Raw genomic sequence first — 23,077 nt, 5'->3', positions numbered from 1 at the left:
GTCCCATGTCGTATAATGGACCAGGAAATTTTCCTGTACATCAAGATGAAAGAGGAAAAGGGTAGATAAGAGTCTATTATCTAGAAAGCTTCCTAGGGTGAGGAAATGACCGTGCTACTAAGAGCTACTATACAGGATTCCTGGAGCTGGGACCACATTGAAATCAAGTATATCCAGCCCAATATAGGGTCGAGTCAGAATCTGGGTCCTGAAAAAATGAGAAGACAGTCCCTGAATTCAGCAGCTCCACACTTCTCCATCAGATCCCAATCAGTGATCAGTGACCAGCTGGGCACAGTGCATTGCTGCAGAGAGCAGGGGAGTGAGAAATACAGAAGCACCCAAGGTCATTTTCTTCCCCTCTCCCCAGTGCCCACAATCTCTCAGGAATGATCGGGACAAGAGGAAGGAAATAGGGAAGACCACATTATCCTTTTTAAAAAAAAGTATGATTTTCCTATAATAATTGTTTACATTATTGAACAGAACCAAGCTTACTGTATTTTGGACTAAACTTATCCTCCTACTTCCATTTGCCTACCCATCTACCAAAGGAAGGTGGGAATTCCTAAAGAATGTGAGACTAGTCATAGAAGATAAATAAGGGACACTTTTCTTTACATACCTCAATGTCATGGGAGCACATCTGCAACTCAGTTACAGGTTTTAAGTGCTATTGCTCAGCTTTCTATCTGCTTTAATTCGGTCTGGTGCCAAAGGCAGGTGCTTACTCCAAGGCGTGACTTACTGGTGAGCCTTACTGGTGAGCCATGGAGATCCTATGGTGTTCGGAAAAGTAATAAAGTAGGAAAGGGTCACTGATTCAGCCTTTTTGTGAGTGAAGCACTCAGTCTCTTCCATGAGTAGTGGGCGTGATGGGCAGTTCAGTGAAGCCTTCCCTTCCTAGTTGAAGGACAAGTTCATGTTTCCCTACAATGATGTCACTCACTGTCACTCTGCCGTAGCAGAGTAATAGCAGTGTTCTTCAATTAGAGGGGGATTTTAAAGGTTATTTAACCGAACCCCTTTATCTCACAGGTGGGAAAAGCAAGGCTTTGTGAGATAAGGTGGTTTGCCCATGACCACAAAGAAAGTTAGTGGCAGAAGCAAGGCCAGAACTCATGCATCCTAACTCCTGGTGTTCAAGACCAGTCTGCCCTATACTTTGCAACCTTCCCTGTACTTAAGAGATCACACCCAAAGAAAAAAACCATCTGGTCCACATGATGGAAGTATATGCCACTGATGGACAAGAGGCTAAACTCGGATGGTTTCTGGGAAATTTGGCAACTGTCTGACCTATGAGACTCCAGTTCCATACACTTTTCCCTTGAGCTCCGGCACATCCAAAACTTGATACCCCTAGAAGAAGTAGCACAGTCATTGGGACTTGCAAAATTCTAAGAAAATACTGACATGTGGATGGCAGGAATCACAGTGTTCTCTTTCTTCTCTAACAGAATCCACAGGATGCCAAAAAGACAAATGCATTTTTTCTCCTCCAAATTATTCCTCCTACAAATGTTAAGTGTCTCCATCTGGGAGACATTTAACATTTCAAGCAGCTATTGCTGATCTGTAGGAGGACTAGCCACGTATCAACTGCCTCCCCAAAATAACTCCCCTTATTGCTGCAGGAACTGCCAAGATCCAGCCCAGACAGGAGAGAAACAATGTGTCTGGGAGGCCCCAAGTAAGAGAGCAAGAACAACCATCCCCTCACCTGAGACCATCTACTCTTCTCTCTTCAGAGGTGTGTTTCGATGAGACAGAGTATGGATGCCATTGCATCCCTCTCCTGGAAGGATGGGTTTCCAGAAAGAATTTCATTAGTGACGTTCCCTCAGATGACAGTCTCATGTTTCTTCTGACACCTTAAGTTCATTCAGATACCGACAGGAAATCACATACATTTCCTGATAGGCTGAGTGAAAACACGACCCATAAAAGATGCAGTGATGGGAATATCTGAGCTCTGAATAAGATCCAAGAACTTGTCTTCACCACTTCCCCTTCTGCTCTGCTTAAATTTGCCAAGTCCAGCCATGGGGGAATGAATACCAGACTAACAACTCCAGGCCACTAATCCTGCATTTATCCATTCGCCCACTCTCTATTTATTTGTTATCTACAGTGTGGTGGTAGCTAGGAGGGAGCCAAGGATAGAGGAGACACAGGCTCTGTCATCACAGAGTGCATCAATTAATGGGGAAGGTGTATAAAATATGTCCACACTGGGGCACCTGGGTGGCTCAGTCGTTTAAGTGTCCAACTCTTGATTTCGGCTCAGGTCATTATCTCAGAGTCGTGAGATCAAGCCCTGTATTGGGCTCTGTGCTGGGCATGGAACCACCTCATTCCCTCCTTCCTTCAGTGAAAGTGTCATATCCTGCGCCCAGAGTATGTGCAGGGCCATAGAGGAGCTAGGACTCAGGCATATTAAGATCCATAAAACATGACTGTAAGAGTTGTCCCTAGCAGGCGAATCAGAGAAGGTGAGGAGAAAGTTCAGTATAGGATGACAAGAGCAGTAAGTGAAAGACCACAGGAGACCGGGAGAACAGAGGCGGGCCCTTGCCTCCGGCATGGGAAGCCAGGAAAGACTTCCTGCTGGGGAAGGAAGCAGAACCAAACTCCAAAGATGGAAGGAGAAGTATGTTTCAAGGAGTGCTTGGCATGGGCACAGGCTCTACAGTCAGACTAGGGGGCAGCGTGCCAGGTGGGTAGGTGGCGAGAGAGTGGAACCTGATGAAGGTGTTTGCATTTTCTTAGCACGGGAGTTCCTCCATCCATTCGTCTATTTGTGCGAGTGCAATGGAAACAGCAATGTTGTTGATTCACACCACCACTGGGAGTCCTGCTGGCAGCCCATGCCCGGTGGGAAGGTCTCGCTCTGCAAATGTGCAAAGCTACTGTCTACCACTTATTTGTCGGTATTTGCTTCCCATTTTATGCTGTTGGTTCTCTTTCTTCCACGTGTGGGTCTCAGTCACCAACGACTTCATTGAAAACAGGGAGTAAGTCCTTGGAGCAGCTAGCACAGGGCTGAGCCACATGGTAGATGCTCAGTGTATACCTGATGACGTATTGGGCTTGGGGCGCGTGCGTGCGCATGTGCGTGCGCACGTGTTTCGCTGAAGGGGTGTTACGTGTGTGATTCTCTGGGGGCTGAAAGACGGGCTTGTTCTTGTATTTGACAAACTAAAATACTTCTCCAGCTTTTATCATCATTGCTAATGCTTTCTTTATATATTCAATTCTTCGTTCTCTCCTGTATGAATGATACCTTATTGGCCCAGAAGATAATCTTCTGAAAGAGAGACGTTTTTAGGTAATCTTTGTGTTTATATGTGGTCCGCAGCAGTGACTGGCCACCTGAACACCTGTCACCAGATGGTTAAAAAATAAAAAGTGTATCTATTTTAAGTTTTGGGGAAATTTTGGTATTTGATAAGTCCCTGTGTATCATTTAAAGGAGAGAAGTATTATGTTATACTAAACATGTGAAAGTATTGCAGAATATTAAAAAGAAAGAAATGTTAAAAGTAAGGCATCTCGTGTCGCTGTTAATATGATGCTGTGCTTTGCATATCTTTGTATTCTTTTATATATGTGGATATCAATGTATGCTTTTGAAAATTAGGGTTGGATGGTTAGATACTGACTTACAGGATACATTTTAAAATGATATAAATAGCGTGTAGACAGACATTAAATCTTTTTATGTGAACATAATTTTTAGAAGCTACATAGTCTAAGAACCTAAGTCTTGAGGGGAAAATGGTCATTCATCCAATAATGCCACAAATAAATATGGAATTTCTGCTTCAATAAGCTGCAAAGGAGATGCTCTTAGTGAAGGAGTAGATGGTAGGGTGTTTGACCTGGAGGTCAGGAAAAGCTTCCACAAGAGGCTGAGGACTGGTTGAAATCTAAATGATAATTACAAGTTGTCACCAGACAGGGATGGGACAGAGATGGCATGAGAAGGGACTCTGTGCCAAGTGCCGGCAACAGAGAGCAGGAAACTTGGGGAGTTCTGTTTTCTAACTGATTTTCACTGCTATTTGTAGGTCTTTACATTGCCTCTGTCCATCCTGTTGAACTTTTTCATACTTCCGATTATTTTCCAGTTGACTTTACTCTGTTTTCTAGAGCTATGCTCATATCACTTGTGACTAATCCTACGGGCAGTGGTGTTTTCAGCCTTTGCCATGTATCAGGCCCCCACGCCAAGGGCTCTGCCCACGTCTGCTTGTGTAATCCTCACTGTCCTTTATGGGGCAGGTTCATTGTTCCTCGGACACAGGAATCCGACACTCGTACCAGCTAAGTAATTTACCAAAATGGTGTTGAATTGCTAGTGAATGATGCAGCTGGGATCCAGACCCAAATCTAATGCCAGGGTGTGTGTGTGTGTGTGTCCAACTGGCATTAAGCCAATCTTTTAAAAATGTTTTAACATTTTAAAAATTTATATTTGATTCTGAACCATTTTACTAAAAGTCAAAGCATCCAGGAATTTCTATTTTTAATAGGAAATTACATTTTTATTGTGGAAAGAATGCTTAACATGAGAGCTACCTTCTTAACAAATTTCTAAGTGTACAATACAATGCTGTTATCTGTAGGTGCACTGTGGTCCAGCAGATCTCCAGAACATATTCATCTTGCAAAACTGAAACTTGGTATGAGTTGAACAGCAGCTCACTCTTCCCTCCTCCCCACAGCCCTTGGCAATCCCCATTCTACTCTTCCTCTGTATGAGTGGGACTCTTTAGATGCCTCATCTGAAACCACACAGTGTTTGGTCCTTCTGTGACTGGTTTATTTCACTTACCATAATGTCCTCAACATTCATGCATGTTGTTGCATGTGGCAGGATTTCCTTTTTTCCTTTTTTTTTAAGGCTGAATAATATTCCGTTGCATATATATATATATATATATATATATATTTTCTTGATCCATCCACCAGTTGATGGACATTTAGGTTATTTCCATATCTTGGCTTTTGTGAATCCTGCTGTAATGACACAAGAATGCATGCATCTCTTTGAGATCCTGATTTCAGTTCTTTTGGATAAACACCCAGAAGTGAGATTGCTGGATCATAAGGTAGTTCTGTTTGTAATTTTTTGAGAAACTTCCATACCATTTTCCATAGTGGTTGCACCAATTTATGTTCCCAGCAACGGTGCACCAGGCTTACGGTTTCTCCACAGCCTGACCAACACTTGTGGTCCTTTGTCTTTTTGGTAATAGCCATCCAACAGGTGAGATGTGACAGCTCATTGTCATTTTAATCTGTAACCTAATATTTTGGGTTTTTTTGCTTATCTTTTTAAATATCTAAACCATTGAAAAGCAGGGACCTTTGTTTTTTAAAATTTATTATTTATGTATTAAAAAGATTTTATTTATTTGAGAGAGAGAGAGAGCACAAGCAGGGGGAGGGGCAAGGGAGAGGGAGAACCAGGCTACGCCCTGAGCAGGGAGCCCAATTTTGGGGGGGTTGCTCATTCCCTGGACCCTGGGATCATGACCTGAGCCAAAGGCAGATGCTTAACCAACTGAGCCACCCAGGTGCCCTGGGACCTTTGTTTTGTCCAGGACTTCAGTGGGAGTGTTTCTGGTGTTTGTAGGTGGATACAGTGTTGGCTGTTGATACGTGAGAGCCGTTCTTTACAAGGTTAACGAAGTATTTCTCAATTCCAAGATTTAAGTCAGAGATGAATACAGAATTTTGTCAAAACCTTTAGGTATTTGATTATGGTCTTTCCTCTTTGACCCACTGGTATGATAAGTTATGTTAATAGAGTTTTGAATATTAAGTGACTCCTAATGGTAAATCATCCTTGGTTTCCTGGAGTAAAATCCACTTGGTCATGGTAAATTACCCTTCTGAAGTACAGCTGAGTCGTGCTTGCTGGTATTTTATTTAATGTGTTTATATCTATATCAATAAGTAAGATTGGACTAGAGCTTCCTCCTTCTTTGGCTGTAGTTAACTAGCTCTTAGCAGCAGATGCATGCCAACCCCACTAAAGAAATTAGGGCACATTTTCTCTTTTTATTTCTTCCTAACATAACACGAGACCTACTTACTATTAAAATGTTGAAATAGTTAACATTTAGAATAATTTGGGCCACGTATCTTCTGCAGAGGTGATTTTTATATGACTTACTCCAATTTCTACCAAAGTTCTACTCGGATTCCCACTGAGTCAATTTTTTATCATTTATATTTTCCTAGAACACCCATCAGTATCATTAAAAATTTCAAATTTATTTGGTATATGATTTTGTATTTATTATACATTGCATTATCTTCTAATTTATGAATTTATAGTTTTTTATTCTATTAATTCTCCCTTGTGTTGAGAGGCTAACTAAAGCATGGGTCAGAAGTGAGTCCCAGAGCAGGGTACCAGGATTTTGATCTCACCTCTTCTACATGATCTTAGGTTCATCAATTCTTCTCAATTTCTTCATTTGTAAAATGAAGATAATAACAGTATCCTCCTCGTAACATGGTTAATAAGAGTTAACCACCACCAGGCACAAAACTAATAGTATTTGCTATTATTCTGTTTTCTAATTTTTTTTAATATTTCTGTTTACAAATAAAATAGCATTCAGGTTTATGTATTCACTATACAGGTTATTTGTTTTCTTAAATTATTGAGTTTTTAAAAATCTCCCCTTCATTTCTTTCTTATACTTTTCTTATTTTTCACTTGCCACCTTTGAAAAAAATTAATGTGCTTTCTTTAGTTCATTTCTCTTCATCCTTTCTTGCTTGATAATAAAATTTCAGGCCAAAATCTTGGACCATCACATTTTTGTATTCTGTTTTCTCAGATAAGTTATTTCTAAATAATCTATAACCAGTGTTTTAATTTTCTCTTTACCAACATGTTATTTAGGAAGGAGACTTTTAATTTGTAAAGGCTTGGACTTTTCTAGTTTTTCTTTGTTCATTGGGTTTTAAAGAGTATTTTCCATTATATATGCCCAGAAAACTATAATTTCTCTCTATATTTTATATACGCTTCTATGTTCTCTATATATGCTCAGAGAATGTGACCTGAACTAGTGTGTATGACCTAATATTATATAAATTTGGGAAATTGTATTAATTGATCTCTTGAAAGAAGTTTCATTATCTTCTTGATGTAATATTTAAAAGTCTGTTCAATCAATATTGTATTATCAAGATCCCTTACATCCTTATTTATTGGTCTACTTAATCTGTCAAAAACTCTTGAGTGTTAAAATCTCCCAGCACCAAAGTGTTTATATCATCTGCCCCCTATATTGCTAGTAATTTAGCTTTAGGTATTTAACGATTTCAGTAAGTAAACATTTATGACTATTGGTCTGCCTTGTGCATTGCATATTTATCAGTGTAAATAATCTGTTCTATTTTAAGATATTTTACTTGAATCCTACAGTGCCTGACATTCATTTTGCAGCCCCTGGCTTAACTTTTGTTTGCAATAGACTGGCACCTCTTTGCTTATTCTTTTGCATCTAACCCAAATAAGTGATTTTATTTTAGGTCTGGCCAATGTAAACAGAATAAGGCTCGATTCAAATTTTGACCCAATCTCAGAATCTCTGACTTTTCATTAGGGAGCTTAAAAAAATTACATTTATTGCCAACCCGTTTGCTTGGGTTTATTTCTCTGATTTGTTTTCCAATTTCCTCAGTTTTATTAACTGCTCCCCATCCATTTTTTCTTTTTTTTACTATAGGTGGCATAATAATGTAGTAGTTAAAAATGAACCTGGATCAACCTCCAGCTCTCTCACTAGCTGTGTGCATTGTGTCCGATAACCAGGAGTACAATTTGAGGCATACAGATTACCTGGAGTGCATCCAGACAAGTGTGGTCCCAGTAAAAGTTGCAGCATATTCCTACATGAGGAATAGATGAGGAGATTAGACTGGGGAAAAAGTTGAAGTGCTGATTGCCATGGAGAGAGAGAGAGACAGAGAGAGAGACAGAGGCGGGGAGATAGAGACAGAGAGATTAGAGTGATTTTGTAGAACTTCTAGATCAGAATTCTAAACTGAATATGTAGGTCTCAGGAAGTCAGAGCTATGGAAGAAATTCCAAAATTGGACTTTGTTCCTCCATAAAGTCATGAGTTCACAGTCATTAGAGATGTACAAGAAAAAAAAAACTGGACAACATCAGAGTGCACTTTAGCTGATTCATATTTTGATCAGAGGCTGCAACTCATTCAGATCATTCAAAACTCTGAAGATCTTTAATTACTGGGGAAATAATGACATTCACAAGATCCTAGTCTCTTTTAACTTTGTAGTCTTTTGAACTTCTTAGATGGGAATTCTGATTTTGATTCTATAGAATAGCTTTTAAAAGAAAGTCCCGTGCCCAAACATCCCATATGGATGTGTGGTTTGTATGAAGGTCTATATCTATACATATCTACATAGACAGAGTTCTTAACCCCTGGCAAAATATTAGAATTGGCTGGGGTGCTTAAAAAACACCAACATCTAGTTCTCATTCAGGTTGTTTTGATTTAACCTTTCTGGGGTTAGAGCCCAGAGAGTGTTTTGTTTGTTTTGTTTTATTTACAATCTCCCCAGGTGATTCTAATCTGCAACCAAGTTAAAAAACATTGGCATAGAGAAGGTTACCATTGATTTCCCTTTGGGCAAACTTGGCAAACATTTGTGCTTTGCGTCTGGCGCATCCATTTTTCCATTTCAAGCCACAGCCCCCTATTTTGGTTGGGAATTCCTCACTTCTGTCTTTCTACCCATGCAGCTTTGGAGGTGTTCACTCCATGAATTTGGGTTGAACAGGACTCTCAGACTTCAGTCAGCCAGGACTTTGCAGGAGCCTTCCTCATTTCAGCTGGATTTGAACCTGGAGAAGCTGGAAGCCCCCCTTGCATCCTAAGAATGAAGCTTGCACAGAGAAAGGTAGGGTTGAAAGATGGACAGAAACTGAACCTTGAGTTCTGTCACACCGTGGTCATTGTTCTCTCCATTTCACAGATAAGGAAACCGAGACTAGGTGAGACTCAGTTACTTGTCGCAGATGTCCAGGAGACAGGATTTGACTCGATGAAGGTCAGATTTCAAAAGTGAGGCAATTTCTGCTGTAAGACACCGCCACAACTCGTAAACATGCCATCTCCTCTGAGTGAGAGAAATGATGAATTTTGAAACTAGTAGGTCTGAGTTTGAGTCTATCAAGGAGATTTTATGCTCTTTTGGCAATGCCTGTGTTCGATAGGATAAACACATACTTCTGTTTCTCAGGATAATTCACGGGTTTTGTCTGCTTGGTTTTTGCTCACTTTCCACAGAAAGAGTACTAACTCTTATAGATATGCTAATGAGTGTCTCTTCAATTGTCCTCTCTTGGAGTTTTTCTTTGGGTATATTCTTGCTGGTTCCCCAGATATAAGTGCATAGCAAAGAGTGGGGAAGGTATGGAATGCTCTGGAAAGATAGGGAAGAGAAGACCAAGAAACAATCAAATGTGGACCACGGTGTTTTAGGATGGTGTGTTTTATATTTTTTAGAAGAGCTTCCCTGAGCCATCCCAGCAGAGTCTAAGAAACCCTGCCAGATCTAGGTGGGCTGGGGGAACTATAGGACATAGGAACAATATGTACTAAACCCTTGCTGTGTAAGTGACAGGAATGGGATTTGATTTTCAAACACAGGTGCTTTGTTACACTCCACGCCTGCAAAGCACTTCTAACTCCATCACTGTTCCGCTTTGCTGATAACCAGAGTCATTATGAATTTTAAGATGATCAGAGTTATCTTGAAGGTCATCAAGATTTTCTGTTCTTTGGGTGATGTTTATCAGGCTAACCTTAGAACTGCTCAGAAATGGCAGAGTTGTTCTCTAAGATGGGGAGTTGTGAGTCTGGCCTGAATATTTCTTTAAAAAGAAAGGAGGGGTGGGGCGCCTGGGTGGCTCAGTTGTTAAGCTCCTGCCTTCGGCTCAGGTCATGATCCCAGGGTCCTGGGATCGAGCCCCGCATCGGACTCCCTGCTCAGCGGGAAGCCTGCTTCTCCCTCTCCACTCCCCCTGCTTGTCTTCCCTCTCTCGCTGTGTCTCTCTCTCTGTCAAATAAATAAATAAATAATCTTAAAAAAAAAAAAAGTACTTCTTTTAAAAAAAAAAAGAAAGGAGGGGTGCCTGGGTGGCTCACTTGGTTAAGTGGCAGACTATTGGTTTCAGCTCGGGTCCTGATCTCAGGGGTTGTGGGATTGACCCCCCCGTTGGGCTCTGTGCTCAGCACGGAGTCTGCTTGTCCCTCTCCCTCTTCTCCTCCACCTGCTTTCTCTCTCTCTTTCTCTCTCCTTCTCTCTAAAAGAAATAAATAAAATCCAAAAAAAAAAAAAAAAGGAAACAACAAAAAAAATCAGATTCCAAGGAGTTCCCCTTCATTCAGACTCAGAGTATTTAATTCCAACAAAGAATCAGATGGGAAGGGATATTTTCATATTCTGTCCCAACAAGCACTTTGGTGGGTTCATCTGGTATCCTACAGTGATAGCATCCAACTCTGACGATCCTAAGCATGGCCTTCTTCAGAGCATTTGTGATTAAAAGCCCAAGAAGCAAGTTGAAGCAATAACACAGCGTACTTTACAAACCAATTTAATTAAACTTGACTAGCCGTGGGAAACTCCACTCAACTAGCTGGTCAGTGGGATATCATGGTTAACCAAGGGAGAGGCCAAATTAGGCCCAGACCCCGGAGACTGTTTCAAGTCCCAGCAGTGAGACTGCTCACCTTTTCTCATCTAATTGCAGCCATCAGTTTAATCCTTAAAGAATTATGTCCAATTGGTTTCCATCTGTCTGCATTTGTAAATGTCATTCTGCCCATCGTGTGCTGTAAAGATTAGCTGTGCTTCATCGTTTTGTTAGCATGAATCAATAATGTGGGTTTCTTGGCTCGCTGAATTTTTATTTGTGTGAGAGAGAATGAGAGAGAGCACATGAGAGGGGGGAGGGTCAGAGAGAGAAGCAGACTCCCTGCCGAGCAGGGAGCCCGATGTGGGACTCCATCCAGGGACTCCGGGATCATGACCTGAGCCGAAGGCAGTCGCTTAACCAACTGAGCCACCCAGGCACCCTCGCTGAATTTTTAAAGTCATCTGTGAATCAGTGTAAGCTATGTGCAGCACCCCTTATAACATGCTAATTTGATATCATTGGATAAAAGGCCTTGTTTTGGGAGACAGTTATTGAAAATTTTAAGATTAGCTTTAAGGTTAGCTTAACTATAGAGGAGACGTGCTATGTTATGTCATTTTGCTGATACACACTCATGGATTCCATTCTGGGGGAAGGGGTAAAATGAGATGATCAAAATTCTGCACAGAAGCATGGTCCAATAAAATGCAAAACAAAAGCCCCTACCAGAAGCTTTGTGATGGGCCCTTAAAAATATCCACCAGTGGTTCAAAAATGCCTCACTCTTGGAAGTGTAGCAGTGGTGCTGGAAATTACATCCTATGAAGAAAACGAGGGGGGTATAATGCATTTCCTGGAAATTGCACCATAAAAGAAGTCCATCTTTCTTCAAAGCAGGTGAGAAGCAAGCAGTACTTATGTGGTAATCCCATAAGGTTGTTTAACATTTTTTTCTATTGCAGAAAATTCACGGTCAGCTTATGTGATGCTTTGATAAAGCCAAACCTTTCCTAAGCCTGTAGAAATGGGTGTTGATACAATGCTGTTGTTAATCACTAAAAGATCCCCTATAAAAATATTTAACTTCATTAGTTATAAAAGACAACAATTTAATTTATCAAATTAGCAAATACTGAAAAACTATTAAAGCTGCTGAAGATGGGGTGATTTATTGCTGGGAGGTGTGTAAATTATTGCAATCTTTCCAAAAAGCTATTTCAAAAAAGTATCTGAAGGCTTAACCTCATCTTACCCTTTTAAACCTGATAAATCCAGTTTTAGTGAATATTCAAATTTATAGGCAAACATCTATGCTTAAATATGTTTATCACTGTATTAGTCCAAATAAAAACTATGGCAACAACCCAAACATCTAACAAAATGAGTGATTGAAATCATTATAATCTTTCCCTTTGATAAATTATCCCAAATTCATAAAAAAGGCGCTTTGCAAAGAATTTATAATTTTCTGGAGAAATCTTTAAATGTAATGTTAGAGGACAAAACCAAGATGTAAAGTCATGTGTGTGACACCATCTCACCTATGTCAAAAGTACATAGTATTTTGGGAAAGGTGCTGTAAGTTAACACACTGGGATGAGTAAGGCATTTAAATCTCATGTATATGTAATGGGAAGCCTTGGAGGCCTCTGAGCTAAGGAGTGATCTAATATAATCAACATTTTAAAAACACCCAGATGCTTTTGAAAATATAATGTAGGGGTCAAGAGAGAAAACAGAGGAAGCAGGTAAGTGGCTTTTGCATGTTCCCTTTGATTCAGCAAAGGTAATTTATCTTCTGGTAATTTATCATATGGATATAATTGCATACACAAAAATACTACATAAAAGGTTACTGCAGTATCGTTTGTGATAGCAAACCCAGCTGTCAAAGGATAGGTTACTGGAATACATTCTGTTACAGCCATATAATGGGATACTAAGCAACTACATAAAGAGTAAGGAAGCTTTCTGCAAGTATTCATATGGAAATATCTCTAAAGATATGGTAGAGTGAGAGGAGAACAGGATGTATCATGTGCTAACATGTGAAAAGCTAAATAGGGGTGGGAATGGGCCAATGAAGAATAAAGGTATACATATTTTGTTATAGTTTGAGTTTGAACATGTGTCCCACCTATTCAAACAACATTAAAATAGAATATGGGGATTTCAGCCATCCAGGGGAGGGATAATGGAGATGCTAAAACAGTGGCATTATAGCTGGGGAGAAGTTGATAGAATTGGGATATGTTTGGTAGACTCTGTCTATGGAATTTGCCTGGGGGTTTGGTTGTGAGCTGTGAGGGAAAATCAAAGATGATCCCTAAGATTTTGTTTTGAGAAATGGATGTTTGTGGTAATTCCTAAATTGAGGAGGACTGGAGTAGAAGGTAGCTTTGGAAGGAAAATCAGAAGTTCTGATTTTTGAACTTAGGTTTGAGATGATACAGACATCCAGGTAGAAACTGGGGAGGCAATTGAACTTGACCTCCTAAGTCTAGAGGTCAAGGTAGACATTGGATCTGGAGATATAAACTTAGGAGGCATCAATATATAGGTGGTTTTTAAAGCCATAGAGTTAGATGAGATTACTTCTGGGCTAAGGAGTATACTTGGAGAGCGCACTTGCCAGGGCTGAGCCCTGTGACACTATTTCATGTCAAGAGGAAGATGAAGATCCAGGAAAGGAGACTGAAAATCTGGGCTCTGGAGTTAGGAGGAAAACTGGGATTTTTGTAGTGACTAGTGACACAGCAGTCAAGAGGAAACAGTAAGTATTCCAAAATGATAGTAATTATCTATGTCACATGTTGCTGGGCAATAAAACAAGAGTTTAGAGAAGCGACCATAGGATTTGTCAATATGATGGCCATTCCTGATTTAGGATAGGGCCATGATGTGGATGAGTGTTCTGGAAAAGATGTAAGATGGGAGGTGAAGAAGTGGGAATGGTGACAAAACCACTCTTTTCTGGAGTGTCATTTGTTTGTTTGTTTTGAAAAGGAACAAAGGCATGAGGAAATGTCTGGAGAAATGTGATGGTCAGGGGCTTTGGCTTCTTTTTCTGCCGGACTGAGAATGGTGCAGTAGAAAGAGAGAAGCTGGTGGTGCAGCAAAGGGGATGATAATTCAAGGACCCCAGACCTGGTGAATCTTTGCGAAGATGAAAGGAAACAGGATCTAGAGCCAAGTGGACAGGTTGGCCTGTGAAGCAACCCAGCTCTTTTCCATTGTCAATGTGGTTGCCACTGGAAGGTCAGGCTAATGGATTGTTATTGCCTCGGTTCTCTTCATCTGAAAAATGGGGACTATATGGTACATACCTCATAAGATAAATAACAATGTCTGATAAGTGGCATACTTGCAGTAAATAGTAGTCCTTTTTGTTTTATTTTATCTATGTGTTTTTCAAATATTCCATATTACGCATCTGCTACAGTAATGTGGAAATGTATTTTAGTGTTCTGTCTTATATTTCCTGGTCAGAATGAATAATAGAGATGCAAAAGTGACCCTGACACCCTCAGCACAGTGAAACTTTTTCAGCACCAAGGACAGCAAACTAAATAATAATCAGTTCATAAGATTTCAGCATAGGATTGCTTAGGGGCCAGTCACTCTTACAAATACATAAAGGTGGGGGGAGGAGTAGGAAGGAAGGAAGCCTTAGATTGAGCCCTGCGGGAAATTCCACTTCCCACTTGGAAAGAACAAAGCTGAGCTTTTTCTTTGTGGTGTTTCTGCCGTTTGCACAGAGTACTGGCATTGTATGAAGCTCTGCTCCCTATCTCCCAGGAACCCAGTGTGTTTGTGCCTGTTTAGAGAAAATCGAGGGAGAGCAGAGAAATCAGAATTGGTGTTTCAGAGGCAAGCTTACAGGACACCTGCAATGCTGGGAGAGTGGCAGATTACATTGGGATGCGACGTGGGCCTGAGTTCTGAATATGTTGACTTTATCTTTTAATAATGCATTTCATTAGGAACAGGGGCTATTGATGTACTGGGCAAATAAAATGCATTCTTCACAGGCTGCCTCACTCTTCAATAGTTCCTTAAGCAGAGAGAGAAGAAGCAATGCTTAATGACTGTATCTCTTATTAAAAATTGCCCACCAGTGACTCTAGGGAAAGGAAGGGAACCAAATCTCACCAGACTCCTGTTTGGAACCAGACTCTTCACATAGCTGAGGTCGTTTAATCCTCTCAAATACCATTAAGGTAGGCATCAGCCTTATTTGTACAAGGGACAAAGCTCTGAGAAGTTTCGTAACTTAAAGTCACACAGCTCACGAGTAGCCAGTTGACATCAAGCCTTTTTTTCTGTGTTTACTACCTGTTCCTCTGAACCAGGGTTTCTCAACCTCAATGCTATTGACATTTTGTGTTGGATAATGTGTGTGTGTGTGTGTTGGAGAGGAGGCTGTCTGCTGTCCTGTGCATTGTAGGATATTTAGCATCATCCCAGGTGCAGTAGCCTCCCCCCAGCCCCTGCTTTTAATAAACAAAAATATCTCCAGAAATTGCCAAATGTCTCCTGGGAAGCCACATTTCCCCAGACTGAGAATCCCTGGTCTACGTGATGCTGCCTAAACATTGTCTTACAGCTCATAGTCCAGCAGCAGCTTTCTAGATTGTGGGCATAGATCATATTTGTGTGTGCTATGTTCATTTTTTCATACACCCACTCTTTCAACTGCCCATTGATACTTTCTGAGTGTCTACTCTAAGCCAGGCACTCTGCTAGGTACTGAGGTAAGGAGATGAATAGATCATGGTTCCCTTCCCTTGGGGCATGCATTCTGATGAGACAGACAGCAGCTCTGTGAGTGCAAAGCTAATGGCTGCTCAAGTCTTTGAAAAAGAAGAATCTACCAGGTATGCAGGGTCCACAGGCTGACTTAAAAGATAACCTTGTCTTCTGGCCTTTTGCTTTCCGATTATTCTGAGTTTCTAGTGAGTGAAGCCTTAGTGACCCAGCTGACAGGATTTGTTTTTAAATATTTTATTTTGATATAATATACACAAAGCAAAGGACACATTTCATATGTGCAAAATTCGGTGAATTCTTACATATATTCCTACTTGTGTACCCACCACCATTCAGGGTCAAGATACAGAATATTTCTATCATCCCAGAAGTTACTTTTATGCCTCTTAGTCAGTGGAAGCCCCCGCAACAATAAACACTATACAATTTCTATCACCATAGATTAGTTTTGCCTGTTCTTGAACTTCCTGTAAGGAGAATCATTACAACATGTTTTCTTTGGTGTCTGTCTTATTTATCTCATCATTACATTGCGAGATTTATCTATACTGTGGCATGTAGCAGTGTTTCATTCTTTTTTATTGCCATATAAAATTCCATGAAGTAAACTTTGCCATGGGTTTTTTTAATCCATGTTCCTACTGTTGAACGTTTAGGTTGGTTTTCAGTTTTACCTGCTATTAATAAAGCTGTCATAAACATTTTTATCTGTGTCTTTTATTAGACATGAGCACTCCTTTCTCCTGGGCATACACCTAGGAGTGGAATTGCTGGGTCATAGGGTAGATAAATGTTTAGCCTTAGGAGATACTGCCTGGCTTTTTTCTGGAGTCTATACCAATCTACACCCCACCTAACAGCTCTTGACAGTTCTGGCTGCTCTCAGGTGTCTTAAGGCATTACAGGTTAGTGTGATACGTAACTAAGGCAGATATTTTAACCCAAGGTTGCAGGCAGCAGGGGGTGATTGGGGAAAAGGACAACATCACTTTTGTCCCACAGGCTTAACCTCTGTCACAATCCCCACACCTGGCCACCTAAAGCTCCAGAAGAGAGACTTAGTGGATCAGGCCCACTAGTGGAGAGCTGCATGAAACTGTTTCTCCAACCCTGAGCTGCTGGTGAATAATAGCTGGCATTATGGAGTTGGGAGAAATCAGGGTGAGAACATCCAGCAGCCTGATTTCTTTCCTGCCTGTGAGAGACACACATCAGGGGATAGTTATGTCATGCAACAGAGACACAAAGCTCTTCAAGGCACCATGGTGTTATATAGAGAGCTCTGGGGATCCTGTCTCAGCTCTGTTATGGGACCAAGGAGAACCAACCTAAATTCTCTGAGGTCATTTCCAAACTCACAATACTGCCTTGCTTAACCACCCCCTCAGGGTTGCTGAGTGATCAAATGGATGATATGTACATGAAGAAAAGTGTGCACCTGAAGACATGACTGTTTTTCCAAGGTGGTACTGTGGTCACCCTGCTGTGGTCCCACAGATTGGGAGCCAGGGAGAAGCTGCATACAAGGGTGGAAAGCATGTGGGGCTAATAGTAGCATTCTCATTCACTCACCACTGTAGGTTCTGGATTACTCAATGTCACTTTTCTGGTTCTGGGTGTCCCTGTCTGTGAAATCATGTCTTGGACCAGGTCATGTCTGATGGCATTCCATTGGAGCCATTGGAAGAATGAGAATATAAATGACCTCACATCAGCCCTCATTGTTTGCTCAGACCCCACTAGAAAGAACTATGTTGGCTAACTTTTACTGAGTTCCCGGAACTGTCCTAAGCACTTTTTATGCATCATATTGTGTATTCCTCACAACCAACCTCATGAGGAAGACGCCATTATTTTCCTCATTTTACTGATGAGAAAACTGAGGCACAGAGATGTTAAATAAAACTTACATGAAGTCTCGTAGTTAGCTGAGTAGAGGCAGTATTTTAAGCCCAGCCAGACTGATTCCTGAGCCAAGTCACTAAGGCTCTGATAGGAGACCTGAATGGGTGGCCCCATCATATGGGAAGGAAGGGAGTTCAGTGAAACAACTAGGAACCAGGTATACCCCCTTGCCACTTACTAGCTGAAGTGCCCTCAAGCCAATGCCTTCAGCCTACTGGTCTCAGTTTCTTCAACATTAAAATGGGGTATTTTCTGTCTCACAGGATAATATGTAGGAATAACATGGTGCCCAAGACAACAGTCAATAACTGTTAGTTCCCCTTTCTCTAACACTATGTAAGTCAGGGTAGAAATGAAGCATGGCAATTGGAAATGATCTTACCTCCCATCTCCTTGCCACAAGAGAATGTTCTTGGAATAAGGCCAGGCTAAGAGCTGAAGTGCAATGTAATCTGACTGAATAGGAAGAAAACATGCGTTAAACTGGACTTTTACCTTTTATTAAATTCCCCCCACCTTTCCCACCCTATCATGAAAGTAAAAACTGCTTATTTTAGGAAATTGGAAAACATAGAAAAAATGAAGAAAAGAAGGATCCATTGTGTTGGCACACAGATACAACCGCTGTTGATATTTTGTTGTATTTCCTTCGAATATGCTTACTTTTTAAAAAAATTGATGAAATCATATTGGATGTAAAGTTTTGTAGTTTGCCTCTCTGACTAAATAATATAACATGAGCATTTTCCTATGATAATGGCAGTGTCTCTGTAATCATCATTAAATTAAGCTGCATGATGTTTCGTTCTATCATGATTTACTTACTCCCATACTGTTTCTAAATTTTCCATTATTAGAAAAATACCAAGATGACCACGATTTCATATACAAAAATTGATCCACGTTTCTAGTCATTTCTCTAAGGCATAGGCATTTTTAAAGGCTCATGACAGAAATAAAATTTTTTAAAAAGGCTCATGATATACATTGCCAAATGGCTTTCTAGAAATGTTTAACCGAGTTCATGGTTAACGGTTTAACCAAGAGAATGAGAGTTTTCACTTTACCTACGCTAACAATGAGAATTAAGAGATTTGAAATCCTTGTTACTTTGTTAAAAACATCTTATCCCATTATCTTAAATTTACAATTTAAAATAGCTGGACTGGGTGGCTCAGGCCAGCTCTTGATTTCTGCTCAGGTTGTGATTTCAGGGTCCTGGGATGGAGCCCTGCAGTGGGCTCTGTGCTCAGCAGGGAGTCTACTTCAGGATTCTCTCTCTCTCCCTCTGCCTCTGTCCCTGCCGCCACTCACGCTCTTGCTCTCTAAAATAAATAAATAAATCTTAAAAAATAAAAATAAATTTACAATTCTTTGATTTTAAAATGTTCTTGAATATTCATATCATTTCATTTTTGATTTTTTGGGTTTTTTTAACCATGTTTTGAATTTTTTATATCTGCTTTTTTAAATTTTCACTTTTATTGTGACATAAATCAAAATGATGTGTATGTATGGTTTAAATCATCATCATGATAATCCAGTAAAACGCTAATTTCTCCACCATCCGGCTTATGAAATAGAAGATTTCCATACCTTAGAAATCTCCTAGGTATTCCTCGACTACAAATGTTTCCCTCCTTCTTTCTGAAGTAACCATAATTCTGACATTAGTGGTACTTATTTCTTTGATTTTCCTTATAGTTTTACTATCCATCATGCATCTCTAAAAACAAAGTTTGTTTTATATGGTTTTGAACTTTATTTAAATAGAATAATAATGTAGATATCCTTCTATGGCTTATTTCACCCCAAACCGATATTCATCCATGTTAATGTGTATACTAAAATTCATTCCTTCTGCTACTGAATAGTATTACATTGTACACATGTTGGCTCCATATTTCTCTAAAGGAACCTGAGTCTCTGGTATGTACAGCTTCACCTTTACTTTGTGATATGTTATGTTTTAAGTCCATTTTAACATACGTTGTAAGTACACTATCCAGATTATTTGGTTCCTAATCTTATGTAGCGTCTCTTTGACAATTAGAAATTATTTTTATTCCAGTATATGAATTTTTTCTTTTGTGACTCTTTCATTGTTTCAATATCTAGAAAGTTCTCTGTCACCCTTAAATGGGATTTTTTTTCACTATGTTCTTCTGCTTTGTTGTACTTTTCTTTTTCTCTCTTTTGAGTATTTAGGTATGCATTTAACCATTTATACCATTTGGAATTTATTTTGCTTTACAGCAAGAAATGAACATGTTTGTTTTTGTTAAGTTGCTAACCAGTTGCCTTTTTTTTTTTTTTTTTTAAGATTTTGTTTATTTATTGGTTGGGGAGAGAGAGAGAAAGAGAGAGCACAAGCAGGGGGAGCGGCAGGCAGAGGGAGAAGCAGGCTCCCCACTGAGCAAGGAGCCTGATGTGGGACTCAATCCCAGGACCCTGAGATCAGGACCTGAGCTGAAGGCAGACACTTAACTGACGGAGCCACCCAGGCGTCCCTAATCAATTGCTTTTTAAAACATTATCAAATAGCTCCTCTGTGCCAGGTATTGTCTGTTGACTCTCAGCCCACCCCTGTCCTGTATATGCTCTGTTCCACACTGCCACAGCCAGGAGTGGGAAAACTACGTTTCCCAGAGTTCTTTGCCAGCTGGTGTTAGTTCCTGCCATTGGGAGGCAGTCACATGGATTAACAAATAAGAAAAATGTAAAAGCTATTTTTCTGCTTGTGGCAACAGTAACAGCAGAAATGCAGACTCCTAGGCTCTTGATAACACTATCTTTTATGTTTTAATTCTCTAGCCCTAGAAGAGGTAGTAGTGTTCATCTCTGGGCAACACAAGATGTACCACTCTTTGTTCTTCTGGATTTTCCATATATTTGTAATCAATTTCCTGTAGTAAGTTCCTTTCTGTTGGATATACCTGGAGTGCTTTTAGTTTTCTTTTGTGTACACTGATAAATCTTCCTCTTCCTACTGATTTGCAATGCCAGGTTTATTGTGTGTATGCATGCGTGTGCATGTGTGTGCGTGCGTGCATGCGTGTGTGTGGTATGCAGAAGGAAGGAGGGGGAGAGAGGAAACAAGAAGACTGTGTATTTGTTTTGGAGCTATCTATTTGATTCCTTGATCTTGCCAATTCATGCATATGCATATTTATCATTATAATTATTATAGCTTTAGCATACACTTCAATATCTGACCGTGCAAATCTTCCCTCATTCTTTTTCTCATATGGTCTTCACTATTCTCATTTACTTATCAAACTGGGCTTTTAAGAAAAAAAATTTTAAAGGACAGTCGATTGTGTTCTGCCTACTCTAATCTTTCCCCCTGCATCTTGGTGAAGCTGAGAGCATTGCTTAAGAAAAGCTAACATTGCTTCACTGTGGAGAATCACAGAAACGATCCCACATACAGCTGCACGCACACACTGTGCTTCCCCTTCCCATGGGCATAGAAGGCAGTTGTGTCTGGGTGCACAGGTGATCAATTATCATCCATTCCGAGTGGTTCTTCCCTGCCACCTTGGGGTCACCCTACTTGGAGAAAGGCTGCCGAACTGTCATCTCTAACAATGAAAGGGATCTTATTTTCTCTGAGTCAGCCTGACTAACAATACCCAAGGTCAGAAGAGATATTTCCTGCAAGACCTTGCAATTTCTCAATAATCCTATTTGGGCTCATTGGATGAAATGGCTGTGGGAAAATGATCTGATCATTATTTTAAACACCAGGGCAATCATAGCAGAAGACGCCTCTGAAACATACTATCTCTGCTTTGGTAACTACCGAAAGGGAGAAAATTGGACAAGGTGCTTCATAGTGCTCTTCCCCCCCACCTTTTCTTTTTTTTTTTTTTGGTAAGAGGAGACTCTCATAATATTCTGAAAGCACCCCTGAGATCTCCCTACAATGCTCCCCTCATGCTCTTCTGTTAAGCCTGATTTGGTTGGAAACAAAGGCTGCCCCCATTTTAGAAGCCTCAGCCCTGGGGAAGCCTCTGGCACTCTCCCCACACAGTTGGCTTTGTGTCTAAGACCGCTTTGGAACATGAAAGCACTCTCCAAGACCCTCAGGGCTTAGTGTCCCCAAGAGTGGGGCCCAATGAGTGTGAGGAGCAGTGAAACTATTTTAGAGGGAACATGGGGAGAGTGCCAAGTCTTGCCTGGCAGGGAGAGCTGGTGAAGGGCAATGTGACTTTGCACAGACTTGGAGCAGAGTGGGAATCCACCCCCGCCCCTCTGCCCATCACCACCATGAGCTTTAGAGTTCGACTTCCTGGGTTTGAATTCTGTCTGCTACGCCTCCAAATAGCTGGATATTTTCTATGCCTCAGTTTCCTTTCCTTAGGGCTTAGAATAGTGCCTGCATATAATAAACTATACATGTTAGTCCCTTCTTCTCTTCCCCATTTCCCAGCTGCTTCCTCTCCAACCGTAACTCATAGGTGGTTAATTGTCTAGGCTTGGGAGCCAGTCTGCCTGGTTCATATTCTGATTCTGCTAATTACTAGTTGTGTCACTCTCAGTGCGTTGCTTAACCTCTTTGAGCCTTACTTTGCTCCTCTGTAATATAGCTTAATACTAGTACCTCCTCATGGAGTCACTGTGAGGATTGAATTAATTAATTCACAGTAAACACTTAGACCAGAGGTTCTCAAATTGGGGCAGGTTTGCCTCCCAGGGGAAGTTTGGTAATGTCTGCAGACATTCTGGTTGTCACAACTGGGGTGCATGCTATTGGCATATGGGTAGAAGCCAGGGATGCTGGTCCTACAGTGCACAGGATAGCCAGCCCCTACACACAACGGAGAATTATCCTGCCCCAAATGTCCAGAGTGCCAGGGTTGAGAAACCCTAATAGACCGATTTGTGGCTGGGAGTGAGCACTCAGTAAATGTTGGCTGTTACCATTTGAGCAACAGTTTTGTGCGCTTGCACTGTGCCAGGAACCGTATTATATTCTGGGAATATAAAGATGAATTACCTGCTGGCCCTGCCCTCAAGCGACTCAGTCTGGAGGGGAAGACAGTATGAGGCTTTGGGACTGGAGGGTGAGGCAGGGAGCTTGGTCTTCGAGCAGCTGGGCAAAGGAAGCCCCCCTCCCTTTGTTTCACGGCTCTTCTGCTTGTATAACCAGCCACCCTTCGGGTGGGACACCAGGTAAATGGATAATTGGGATACGGTTTGGTGGCTACTCTGCAGGACTATATGGACCCACATGGCAAGGCCCCCATTTGAGGAGGTGAGGACAGGTCTCTAAAAGGAGATGATGCTTGTTGCTACCTCGTGAAGGAAAAGTAGGAGTTAGGAAGTCAAAAGTGAGGAAGGGAAGGGCAGAGGAGAACTCACATACAAAAGGACAGAGCTATCATTTATTCAGTAAGTATCTATTGAGAATTTGATGTGGGCTGAGCACAGTTCTAGGCCCTGGGAATATAGCAGTGAACCAAAGACAATATTGGTGCATCTATGGGGCTACAGTGTAGTGGTGGGGGCAGGATCCAGATAGCAAGAAAAACATAGGTAATGTGTCAGGTGCTGACAAGTACTATAAGCAGGAAAAAGAGAGTGTTTACAATATTAAATGTGAAATTAAGGGAGTCCTCAGTGCGGATATTCCTTGAGTAGTAACCTGAAGAAAAAGAAGGAGGGAGCCTGTGGATATCTGTGTTTCTA

At 40.9% G+C, this 23,077-nt stretch overlaps 1 long non-coding RNA gene across 2 annotated transcripts in view; it reads left to right on the top strand.

Moving 5' to 3' along the window:
• Positions 1-23,077, top strand: part of LOC145721574 (uncharacterized) — a 424,011-nt gene that overhangs the window by 240,729 nt on the left and 160,205 nt on the right. For both annotated transcript variants that reach the window (XR_014145330.1, XR_014145331.1), the window contains exon 3: positions 8,807-8,964. This is a non-coding gene — a long non-coding RNA (uncharacterized LOC145721574). The remainder of the gene's footprint in view (positions 1-8,806; positions 8,965-23,077) is intronic.

This window comes from Leptonychotes weddellii, chromosome 5 (genome assembly GCF_054177405.1).
Source record: "Leptonychotes weddellii isolate Sample4059 chromosome 5, ASM5417740v2, whole genome shotgun sequence".
Classification (NCBI taxonomy): domain Eukaryota; kingdom Metazoa; phylum Chordata; class Mammalia; order Carnivora; family Phocidae; genus Leptonychotes; species Leptonychotes weddellii.
The sequence above is the reverse complement of the archived record's forward strand: the minus strand, read 5'-3'. Positions and strand labels throughout refer to the sequence as shown.